The sequence below is a fragment of the Nerophis ophidion genome, linkage group LG16, assembly GCF_033978795.1.
Source record: "Nerophis ophidion isolate RoL-2023_Sa linkage group LG16, RoL_Noph_v1.0, whole genome shotgun sequence".
Taxonomy (NCBI): domain Eukaryota; kingdom Metazoa; phylum Chordata; class Actinopteri; order Syngnathiformes; family Syngnathidae; genus Nerophis; species Nerophis ophidion.
The window spans coordinates 12,323,380-12,335,294 of NC_084626.1; positions in this window are offsets into that span (position 1 = coordinate 12,323,380).

Sequence of the window (11,915 nt, forward strand, 5' to 3'; positions counted from 1 at the left end):
GAAATTCTAAGTTAATTATTATTTTTTTTTTAAATAAAAAAGATTGTAGCTGAGATAGGCGCCAGCGCCCCCCGCGACCCCATAAGGGAGAAAGCGGAAGAAAATGGATGGATGGATAAAAAAGTTTATGGGTTTGAACATCAAACACCATATGTCTTTGTAGTGCATTCAACTGAATATGGGTTGATAAGGATTTGCAAATCATTGTATTCCGGTTATATTTACATCTAACACAATTTCCCAACTCATATGGAAATGGGGTTCGCATATAATAATAATAATTCTTATTATTTTTTAAATTATTTGAAAAAAATCTGTGTTTTATAATCCATTTTCTACGGCTTCTTACTCTTGGAGTCTTTTAGCCGCTCAGGCAAATCATATTGTCTAAAAAGGCATTTTCCCATTGACGGAGATAGATATCTTTTTATATCCTAGTCACATTTTAAAACAGCTAAATGGTGGGCCAGGCGTAGGCCTTGGCATTTGGAATGTAGCGGGAGGTCATAACATTCTTTGCTTATCTCAACTGTCCCAGGAGGAGGAGGGGGGTGAGAGGGAGAGAAGATGCGAAACATCCATAGTAGAATTAGATCAATTTGGGCAATGCGATTGAACTGTTGTATCTAGATTGATCTCCTAAGGTTTTGGTATTAAAATATCAAAATGAGCAGCTATGTCTCAGGGATTCATTTATAACCAGCTTATGTGTCATCGAACCAACCTGGGAGGTGACCGGCAGAAGACCGGGTCCAACACAACACCATCCATAACGTGACATCGGCAAAATGGGCGCTCTTTCAGTCAATTAGTGCGCAAGGAATATGTATATATATATATATATATATATATATATATATATATATATATATATATATATATATACACACAGCTGCTGGTCATATTATTAGAATATCATGAAAAAGTTGATTTATTTCATTAATTCCATTTAGGAAGTCAAAATTGTAGAATGTATACATTCATTCCAAACAGACTGATACATTTCAAGTGTTTTTTGCCAAAAAGGAGATGATTATAGCTGACAACCAATGAAAACCCTAAATTCAACATCTCAGCGAATTAGAATGTGGTGAAAAGGTCAGATATTGAAGACACCTGGTGCCACACTCTAATTAGCTAACTCAAAACATCTGGAAAAACCTTTAAATGGTCTCTCGTTTTGATTCTGTATGACACACAATCATGGGGAAGACTGCTGACTTGACAACTGTCCAAAAGATGACCGTTGATACTTTAAAGGAGGGCAAGACACAAAAGGTCATTGCCAAAGAGGTTGGATAGTCCCAGAGCTCTGTGTCCAAGCACATTAATAGAGAGGCGAAGGGAAGACAAAGATGTGGTAGAAAAAAAGTGTACAAGCAAGAGGGATAACCGCGCCCTGGAGAGGATTGTCAAACAAAACCGATTCAAAAATGTGGGGGAGATCCACAAAGAGTGGACTGCAGCTGGAGTCAGTGCTTCAAGAACCACCACGCACCGACGTATGCAAGATATGGGCTTCAGCTGTCGCATTCCTTGTGTAAAGCCACTCTTGAATAAGAGACAACGTCAAAAGCGTCTCGCCTGGGCTCAAGACAAAAAGGACTGGACTGCTGCTGAGAGGTCCAAAGTTATGTTTTCAGATGAAAGTAAATTTTGTATCTCCTTTGGAAATCAAGGTCCCAGAGTCTGGAGGAAGACAGGAGAGGCACAGAATCCACGTTGCCTGAAGTCCAGTGTCAATCGGTAATGGTCTGGGGTGCCATGTCATCTGCTGGTGTTGGTCCACTGGGTTTCCTGAGGTCTAGGGTCAATGCAGCAGTCTACCAGGAAGTTTTAGAACACTTTATGCTGCCTGCCGCGGACCAATTTTATGGAGATGAAGATTTCATTTTCCAACATGACTTGGCACCTGCACACAGTGCCAAATCTACCAGTACCTGTTCTTGATTGGCCTCCAAAGTCACCTGACCTTAATCCCATAGAAAACCTATGGGGTATTGTGAAGCGGAAGATGCGAGATGCCAGACCCAACAATGCTGAAGAGCTGAAGGCCACTATTAAAGCAACCTGGGCTCTCATAACACCTGAGGGGTGCAACAGACTGGTCGACGCCACGCCGTATTGCTGCAGCAATTCAGGCAAAAGGAGCTGCAACTAAGTATTGATTGCCGTACATGCTGAAACTTTCCATGTTCATACTTTTCAGTTGGCCCACATTTCTAAAAAATATTTTTTGGTACTAGTCGTAACTAATATTCTAATTTTCTGAGATACTGAATTTGGGATTTTCAGTAATTGTCAGTACTAATCATCAAAATTTAAAGAAATAAACATTTCAAATATATCACTATGTGTGTAATGAATTGATATAATATATAAGTTTCACGTTCTGAAAATAATTACTGAAATAAATCTACTTTTTCATAGTATTCTAATTATATGAACAGCACCTGTATATATATATATATATATATATATATATATATATATACATATAGATATACATATATACATATATATATATACTGTATATATATATATATATATATATATGTATGTACATATATATATATATATATATATATATATATATATATATATATATACATATGTATATATATATATATATGTATATATATATATATATATATATATATATATATATATATATGTATGTATGTATATATATATATATATGTATATATATGTACATACAGAACGGCCCCCGGCCAAATTGTTTTAAACCAATGCGGAGTCAAAAAGTTTGGGGACCCCTGTCTTATACACTGTAAAAACAACAGATTTTTTGAGGTAAAAAAACAAGCAAACTCGCAGGTCAGTCAGCGGAATTGTACCATACAAATATAAAAGTCGCCATAATTTTAACATAAAAATAAACATGGTGCAGTTTTTCCATTCACAGTAATGCACTATAAAGACAACAGCTGTAGATTTTATGGTAAAGAAAAACAACTGGTGGATCAGTCGCCGGACTTGTACCGTACAAATAACAGAAGTATAAGTTTCTTAATTTACAGTAATGAACTGTAAAAACAATAACCGTATTTTTTACGGTAAAAAAAACTGGCAGGTCAGTCGCCACAATTTTACCATATAAAATAAAGTGGTATCGTTTATCAAATTACGCTTATGCACATTAAAAACAAAGCCTGTAGATTTCACAATAAGACACTAGCTGCTCTATCGGTACAAATTTACCGTGAACATAACAGTTGTATGGTTTGTATATTTACAGCTCTAATTTGGTGTAAAATATTCTGACTGTTTTTACCGTAAAATATGTAAGTTTAACACATATTGAAACCTCATCTTTTCTCATAGAAAAGTAAAAATATTGTCATACAACTTGACATGAACATATCCTGTACATACTACAAATATGATATTCCAAAATGTATTGAATAAAAAAACATTTAGTAAAATTAGTTTTTTAAAATATAAAATAAGCTATTTTGAATGATTATGATGCAAACATTTTATTTTCAGCAACTTAAAAAATATATTACATTTTATACAGCACTTTTATAATGTATGCATAACTGACACCAAACACTAACAAAAAAAATACACACAACTATATAATTGTAAACGTATTCATATTCAGAGTAGGTGCCCCCGACACATCAAAATCAACACAATGTAAAATATTTTTTTTAAGTATTACGTTTTTTTTGGCAATTTTATCAACTGCACTTAATATTTTGAAATTTTGAGCACCAGAACATTATATTGCATTAGGTCATCATGTTGTATGCAATTTAAATTATTTTCTGTTCTTTCTTCTCTTGTTACATCACTTTCATTGATTTTTGGAACCAAAGCATGAAAAGATATTGTTTATATTATTTATGATATATTTTTAAATGAAGAAATGCTCATGGCTCATTAAGCAATAAAGCTTGATTGTGCCTCTTGGATTTGAGGATTTTCTGCAGATGTAAGATGACAAAATGCACCAAAAAAAAAAGAGCTACTGTAGTGTAGTGGTTCACATAGCTGACTCTTGTGCAGAAGGCGTGGGATCGATTCCCAGCGTATATCAACTAGATATGACTCCTGGTCAGGGTCACATGACCAGGAGTCCAATTGGATGGACACTAGAAGCAAAAGGATGTGTCATGTAACACATAGGTTAAAGGGGGCGTCATGGAACGTTCTAGCAGAATCCATCATCTCCTAAAGCCCAAAGTAGCACCTGATTACCAACCACGTGAACAAAGAGCCCGCCCGCCACCGTCCTTCACCACTAGCGGCGACGCCGGCGCTCTCCGCTTGTGTTTCACAGCTGAAGCTTTTATTCCCTCAGTAATTGCGTCGTACATCAAAGTTGTGTCTGCGACGTGGCGATAAGACGCGGCGACCTCACGCCGCCGACTGCCACCGACGCTTTCATTAAGGCTGCAATAACTGCCAGGAGACTGAAGGGAGGCCGTCCATTAGCTCACGCCTGCCATAGTGTCCTTGAGCAAGTCCTGGCAGTTCAAGACTGCTCATACTGTACAACTTGGAGAGTCCTCGAGGCGTCTTAGAACAGTGGAATAATAATAATAACCTCGCAGTTGAATCATAAGAATCTTCAATATTTGGGAGCATGTTTGAAGTTGGGAGATCCCGGGGTTCCTCATTAGTGAGTGTCAGGTTCAAACACTGATGACATCTATTAAACAGACAAAGAAGCAAGGAATTAAACAGAGACATAATTAAATTGAGCTCAATTGAGGAGAAACATCTGGGCTATACTGTTGTACAGTCTCCCACCACGCTCTGATGAAAGATTGTACATCATCCATCCATCCATTTTCTACCGTTCTTTTGGGGTTGCGGGGGGTGCTGGAACCTATCTCAGCTGCATTCTGGCTGAAAGCAGGGTACACCCTCGACAAGTCGCCACCTCATCGCAGGGCCAACACAGATAGATAGACAGACAACATTCACACTCACATTCACTCGGGTTGTGAATCTTTGGGTGTCCCACGATTCAATTCAATATCAATTCTTGGGTCACGATTTGATTCAAAATCGATTTTTTTTTTCAAATTCAACACGATTCTCGATTCAAAAATGATTTTTTCCCGATTAAAAAGGATTCCCTATTCATTTAATACATAGGATTTCAGCAGGATCTACCCCAGTCTGCTGACATGCAAGCAGAGTAGTAGATTTTTGTAAAAAGCTTTTATAATTGTAAAGGACAATGTTTTATCAACTGATTGCAATAATGTAAATTTGTTTTAACTATTAAACAAACCCAAAATATGACTTATTTTATCGTTATGAAAATATTGGACACAGTTTGTTGTCAGGCTTATGAGATGCGATGCAAGTGTAAGCCACTGTGACACTCTTGTTCCATTTTTAAATTTTTATAAATGTCTAATGATAATGTCAATGAGGGATTTTTAATCACTGATATGCTGAAATTATGACTAATATTGATACTGTTGTTGATAATATTCATTTTTGTTTCACTACTTTTGGTTTGTTCTGTGTCGTGTTTGTGTCTCCTCTCAATGGCTCTATTTATTGCAGTTCTGAGTGTTGCTGGGTCAGGTTTGGTTTTGGAATTGGATTGCATTGTTATGCTATTGCTGTGTATTGTTTTGTTGGATTGATAAAGAAAAATAAAAAATAAAAATCGATTTTTAAAAAATTAGAATGTTTCTGAACCGCACAACGTGAGAATCACGATACAAATTCGAATCGATTTTTTTCCCACATCCCTAACATTCACACACTCGGGCCAATTTAGTGTTGCCAATCCACCTATCCCCGGGTGCATGTCTTTGGAGGTGGGAGGAAGCTGAAATACCTGTAGGGAACCCACGCAGTCACGGGGAGAACATGCAAACTCCACACAGAAAGATCCTGGGATTGAACTCAGGACTACTCAGGACCTTCGCATTGTGAGGCACATGCACAAACCCCTCTTATATTTGGACTTTCCTTGATTACATGGCAACATCTGTTTCCAAAGGAAGGGGGGTTGTAAACAGCCGCTGCCTGTGCTCACAAAACAGTTCAAAGAAAAGGTGCCTGGAGGGGAGTTAGGTCTTGCTTCCTCTCCGCTTTGTAGATCTCGGGTCAAGACAAAATCTCCCTGTGGATTACAATACAGCAAAGAAACCCACACCTTCATGTCTCTTCCCATCCTACACAGTGGAGTTTTACAAGCCTTTTGCTTAGGATCAAAGACAGCTTTTGTGTGCTCGCCGGGAATTCATTGAAACACAAAGTTTTGTGACAACTTAGTTCCAATTATTCTGACAGTAAGAAAGTGAAGAGATGTTACGGTACAACACTTGCCAGAATTTTACTGAAAATATAACAGTGGAACCATTTTTCCACTTACAGTACCAAACTATAAAAACAACTACAGGTTTTATAATAAAAAAAAACTGTCAGCTGCAGTTGCCACAATAATACCATAAAAAAAAACAAAAAAACTGTGGTATCGTTTTTCCATTTACAGTAATGCGCTGCATTGCTCCGTCGATTTACGACACAAAAACAGCAGCTCCGTTGCAAAAATATTTCTGTAAAAATAAGAATGGTACCGTTTTTTCATTATTTACAGTAAACCCTACAAAAACAGCGATCGCAAAGAAACTGGATGCACTGTCACTAGAATGTTACAGAATAAATACAATTTTTCCATTTACAGTTATGCACTGTAAGAACAACCAAAGATATGCAGCTCAGTTTTCAGAATATTAATGTGGAAATAACAAACTTAGACTTAGACAAACTTCATTGATCCACAAGGGAAATTGTTCCACACAGTAGCTCAGTTACAAAAGGATGGAAAGCGTAAGGATGGAAAGGATAATGAAGGTATGAAGTAGACTAAAATGTGCCATAGAACAATATAAAATATAACATATATTAAATTTTTACATAATATATACAGTATATAATATATACTGATATAATATATGATTATATTACATTTTATTTTTATATAATATATACAATATATAACAAATCCCAATTACCATGTACAATATTACACTATATGTAACAGTTGCAGCAAAAAGGGCAGCATAAAATAGAGAGTAGATCCAGCAGAAAATATACCTTATAAGCAAAGAGAGATAGCTAACTGAGAAACAGTCAGGTATTGTAAGGTAAGGTATTGGTTTTCCATTTACAGTAATGCGCTGTCAGTAGATTTTATGGAAAACAACTGGCAGCTCAGTCACCAGAATTTTACAATACATAAAAAAGTGGTACTGTTTTTGCATTTGCATTTGCATTTGTACTATAAAAAAGTAATTACATTTTCTAGTAAGGGCAGAATATTACAGTAAAAATAAAAGATGTGCCATGTTTTAATTTTTAGCAACACACTGTAAAATTCACCGCCACGGATGTTACGATTAAAAACTGTGCTCAGAAGCTAGGATTTTGTCGTATGACAACAGGGTTACCATTTTTCAATTTACAGTAAAACACTGTAAAAAAAAAAAAGAGTCAGTAGATTTTATGGTAAATAAAGTGGCAGCTTAGTCACTAAAAATATTATTGTACAAATAACATTGGTACTGTTTTTCTATTTAAATGAATGTGCTGTAAAAAAAAAAAAACACAAAAAAAAAACACGTAGATTTTACTTTAAAAAACTCTCAGGTCAGTCATCAGAATTTTACCATAAAAAACAACAGTGGTGCAGTTGTTCTATTTACAGTAATGCACTGTAAAACCACTGTAAATGTCACGGTATCTGTTAGAATAATTTAATCTAAGTTATCACAAAACTTTGTGTTTCAATGAGTTCCTGGCAAGCAGACAAAAGCTGTCTTCAATCCTACCCAGCAGAAGGCTTGTAAAACTCCACTGTATAGGATGGGAAGCAACATGAAGGTGTTCTGTTTCTTTCATGTATTGTAATCAACAGAAAGATATTGTCTCTCCCAAAGAACTGCAAGGCGAAGAGGAAGCAGGGCCTGACTCCCCTCAAGGCGACCGCTTGTTTGAACTGTTTTACAACCTTTTCTGTGAACTTTTCTGTAACCAAAGGCGATGGCTGCTTACGACCCACATACCTTACAAAACACATGTTGCCGTGTAATCAGGGAAAGTCCAAATAAAAGAGGTGGCATACAATATTTCGGCAGAGCGTGGTGGATCAGTATGGTTCTCCTCAAATTGAGCCAAATTTAATTCTGTCTCTGTTTAATTCCTTGTTTCTTGTCTTGTTTAATAGATGTCATCAGCGTTTGACCCTGACAGTAACATTTTGGGGACTGGGCTGCCAGTCTTTTTTCCGTAAAATCTACTGACTTTTACAACGTGTGCTCCTGCTAGCATCCAAAAAGTTTACTGTAATCAATCAGGTTGGATTATTAAAAGCCTTGGAGAGCTTTCAATGAATCAGAAGGTGCTGATGGGACTCAATGAGGACTTCAACCTTCAACCCAAACATTTATAATCCCCGTCTTGACTTCATTGGACATAAACCTCTTAGAAGGTTAAACACGGGACACCTTCATCGCGTTAAATCCTCAGGGGGGGCTTAACCTCATACTTCAGTGGTCATGCGAGTCTTTTGTGTTTGGTAACGTGTTATGTCTATAGAGTGGATTTATAGAGAGGATCAATGGAGAAAAACATCCTGACGATCCACAGTACTGTCTGCCTTCTTTGAACAAAAGGAAATGTTGCTTTTTGGGGAATTCCGCCCATCATCCATAATCTTTATGTGAGACAAGAACACACAACGTTTTCTTTTCTGTGTTTTACATAGTGAAAAGCTGTCAATAAGAGGAAGCTAAATATGGATTTGTATATTTTGATAATAAATCCCTCTAAAAACCACATCAAATGGCTCTCAACCAATGGAACGCAGCATGACACCAGAAAACATTTCGAGGAAGTGTTTTTTGGGTGTCATACCAAAGACTAAAAAAATGGGACCCATTATATCCCTGCTCGGCACTCAGCATCAAGGGTTGGAATTGGGGTTAAATCACCAAAAATAATTCCCAGGCGTGGCTACCACTGCTGCTCACTGCTGCTCACTGCTGCTCACTGCTCTCCTCACCTCATAGGGGGCGAGGGTGATGGGTCAAATGCAGAGGATAATCTCACCACACCTAGTGTGCGTGTGACAATCACTTAAAAAGAAAGAAAGAAAAAGAAACTGAATTTAGCAGGCCAAAGACAACATGTGTGCTGAAAGATACAACCATCCCATCTCGGAGAGAGCGAACATTGTGAGTCACTGTTTATGTTCTGGTTTGAAATGTTTTGCAATGGTGGTAACACTCCAAGGCTCTCAAAAAGTCCGCCATAAAGTGTAGCAAACACAGAAAGTGCTCATATTGCTCTTGTTGTTGGCAGAACTAATGTTTGTTGCGATGAGGAATCAATGCGCCAAGGAAATATGGTTATGCTTAAATGAGAAAATACGATAAATAATACAAGTTGTTATGAATGTGCCTGTTACTACATAACATACACAATTAGTGCGTCAGGAAAGTATCCACTGCACTTCATTTTCTCCACATTTTGGTTTGTGACAGCCTTATCCCAAATTGGAATATATTCATTTTGTTCTCAGAATTCTGCACACAATACCTCATAACCACGATGTGAATTTTTTGGGGTTTTATTTTTAAATATGCATCTTTACTAGAAATAAAAACTAAAACAAAGACATGTACATAAGTATTCACAGCCTTTGCTCGATAATTTGTTGATGCACTTTTGGCAGCCACTACAGCCTCGAGTCTTTCTCACCTCTCTTAGGGCAGTTTTCCCAATCCTCTTTGCTGCAAGAGCCATCAGATTATGGTTTTGGTTTAAGTTCATTTTGGATGGGAAGCGTTGGTTTTCATCCAGGATGTGTCTGTACATTGCTGCATTCATCTTTCCCTCCATCCTGACTGGTCTCCTAGTTCCTGCCGCTGAAAAACATCCCCACAGCAAGATGTTGCCACCACCATGCTTCACTGTAGGGATGGTAACGCCCTGGTGATTAGCGGTGCCTGCTTTCCTCCAAACATGATGCCTGATATTCAAGCAGATTTTAAGCTTTGTCTCATCAGACCACAGAAATTAGTCTCTCATGGTCTGAGAGTCTTTCTGGTGCATTTTGGCAAACTTTTTACTAAGAAATGGCTTCCTTCTGGCCACTCTACCCTACCTGCCTGATTGGTGGATTGCTGCAGAGATGGCTGTCCTTCTGGAAGGTTCTCCTTTCTCCACAGAGGAATGTTGTAGCTCTGACAGAGTGACCATCGGGTTCTTGGTCACCTCCCTGACTAGACTAAGATGAATGCAGCAATATAAAGAGACACATACTGGATGAAAACTAACACTTCCCATCAAACCTGATGTATATTGAGAGGTGATGCTAAAAGGAATGGGGGAAACTGCCCAAAGATACTGTAGGTGAGCCAAGCTTGTGGCATTCTATTCAAAAGGACTTGAAGCTTTAATTGCTGCCAAAGGCTGTGAGTATTTGTGTACATCTATCCCATCCATCCATTTTCTACCACGTATTCCCTTTGGGGTCGTGTGCCTATCTCAGCTACAATCGGGCGGAAGGCGGTGTACACCCTGGACAAGTTGCCACCTTATCGCAGGGCCAACACAGATAGACAGACAACATTCACACTCACATTCACACACTAGGGCCAATTTAGTGTTGCCAATCAACCTATCCCCAGGTGCATGTCTTTGGAAGTGGGAGGAAGCCGGAGTACCCGGAGGGAACCCACGCATTCACGGGGAGGACATGCAAACTCCACACAGAAAGATCCCGAGCCCGGAATTGAACCCTGACTACTATTTATGTACAAACCCCGTTTCCATAGGAGTTGGGAAATTGTGTTAGACGTAAATATTAACGGAATACAATGATTTGTAAATAATTTTCAACCCATATTCAGTTGAATGCACTACAAAGACAAGCTATTTGATGTTCAAACTCATAAACTTTATTTTTTTTTTTTGCAAATAATAGTTATTTTCAAATTTCATGGCTGCAACACGTGCCAAAGTAGTTGAGAAAGGGCATTTTTACCACTGTGTTACTTCACCTTTTCTTTTAACAACACTCAATAAACGTTTGGGAACTGAGGAGACACATTTTTGAAACTTTTCAGGTGGAATTATTTCCCATTCTTGCTTGATGTACAGCTTAAGTTGTTCAACAGTCCGGGGTCTCTGTTGTCGTATTTTAGGCTTCAAAATTTTCAGTGGCAGACAGGTCTGTACTACAGGCAGGCCAGTGTAGTACCCGGACTCTTTTACTATGAAGCCACGGTGTTGTAACACGTGGTGTGGCATTGTCTTGCTGAAATAAGCAGGGGCATCCATGATAACGTTGCTTGATTGGCAATATATGTTGCTCCAAAACTTGTATGTACCTTTCAGCATTAATGGTGCCTTCGCAGATGTGTAAGTTACCCATGCCTTGGGCACTAATGCACCTCCATACCATCACAGATGCTGCCCTTTGAACTTTGTGCCTATAACAATCCGGATGGTTCTTTTCCTCTTTGTTCCCGAGGACACAAATGTCCATGGTTTCCAAAAACAATTTGAAATGTGGACTCGTCAGACCACAGATCACTTTCCTTCTTTGCATCATTTCATCTTAGATGATCTCGAGCCCACAGAAGCCGGCGGCGTTTCTGGATGTTGTTGATAAATGGCTTTTGCTTTGCATAGTAGAGCTTTAAATTGCACTTACAGATGTAGCGACAAACTTTATTTAGTGACAGTGGTTTTCTGAAGTCTTCCTGAGTCCATATGGTGATATCCTTTAGAGATTGATGTCGGTTTTTTGATACAGTGCCGTCTGAGGGATCGAAGTTCACGGTCATTCAATGTTGGTTTTTGGCCATGCCGCTTACGTGGAGTGATTTCTCCAGATTCTCTGAACC